Genomic DNA, 1,583 nt, shown 5'->3' on the forward strand with positions numbered 1-1,583 from the left:
CGGCTTTTGGCTGTTGATGGGGCCAGGACTCTGGGAAGCCTGTGACCCCTGTAGCACTTTCATTTTCGCTCTGGTCCTAAATGTCTGCCTGGGGTTCTACAGAGAGGTTTTGTTTCAAATGCACCTGGGGATTCTCATCTTCTGGTTTAGACTTTAGCGTGGCAGGGGCTTATCTGGGTGCCTCGTGCTCATGGACACTGTATCCACTAAGTACACTTTGAGTGAATGTGTGTCTTGATGCATATTCTGTATGCCTCTGTGTGCGGAGGCTTTCATGGAGCTTGTGGTTCCTGTTTGTGTTTCTGAGGGTCATCGTGTATCCTTGCTTTTTGTCCTCCTTTGGGGTGGGGAGTGAGTTGTATTTTAGGATATCTGCATTTTTATTTCTTTGTGTGTTCATGAATGTGTGTCTCTATGTTTGTGATTCTCTGTCACTGTCTTTTTCTGGGTCCTTAAGAGGAGAGAGACCTCTCTTTAGCCACTGTAGAGCCCTTTTTAGACCCCGCCTCCTGTTGCTGTGGACAGGTCGGAACGAAAAGATTGAATGGTGGTGGTGGGGGGGGACTGTGAAACCCTTTTCTCCTTTGGCCTGAGAGGATTAGAAGTGCACTATGAGCCAAAGGAGAGAGGCAGTGCGGTCCGACTCTGTTAAGGCAAACCGTCCCAACCCTTGAGCCATGCTCACAGCCAGAACCTACTGCCGGAGTGCAAAACCATCGGAGTTATGGCTGGAGCCTTCCATAAGCCCACTGAGTCTCCCAGCTTGCTGCCTGTGCCTGGGACTCCAGCTGGCCCGACTCAAGAGCATGTTGGGCGGGAGGGGACGCTTTGGGTGGAACAAAGATGGTTACTCAGCTCTGTTCATTCAACGGAGGACATAGGAAGAGAAGGAGAAATGTGGAGGTACAGAACGAGGCATTTTAGTCATTGCAGGAAAGTAGACACATGCTGAGGGCGAGTGTTGGGCTAGAGTGACAGAGAGCGAGAAGGAGGAAGACAGGGTCAGGGAGCCAGCTTTGGAGAACTTGAGAGGGGCAGTCAGGGAGAAGCCCCACAGGCCTCTTTAGCTAGATTCCCAGGCATTAGCAGCAGGAAAGGAGGAGGAGGTAAGAGGACTGAGTGCCCTAAGGGAGGAGGGTCAGAATCCGGATCCGAGTAGGGAGAATGCACCAGGGCTGAGGAACAGCGGTTGCAACTCCTAAGTCTCTCAGCTGATTCCCCGACAGAGGAGAGACAAGGTTGGAGGCGCAGGTAGTAAATGTAGCCCCTTTGCCAGAGGCGAGGTGCTCTCTCTTCCATCTCCTTGAGAGACTGTAGGAGGGTGGGGAAGTCAAATGCAGTGGGCCACCTTCCCATGATTTTATCAAACAGTCGACGAGAAGTAAGGTTAGAATTAGTGGTAGAAAGGGAAATGCCTGCTGATACTGGGATAATGGCTCTGGCGGGCTGCTTGGTTGACTTCCGTTTTTGAGTTTGATTTCATTTCTTTTCACTTGAGGAAGGTTGAACGTGACTGTGTGTGTGTTTGCCCTCAATAAAGCATTTTGTAGCTTACGTGATCTCATTTACCATGAATATATCAC

This window comes from Zalophus californianus, chromosome 4 (genome assembly GCF_009762305.2).
Source record: "Zalophus californianus isolate mZalCal1 chromosome 4, mZalCal1.pri.v2, whole genome shotgun sequence".
Lineage (NCBI taxonomy): Eukaryota > Metazoa > Chordata > Mammalia > Carnivora > Otariidae > Zalophus > Zalophus californianus.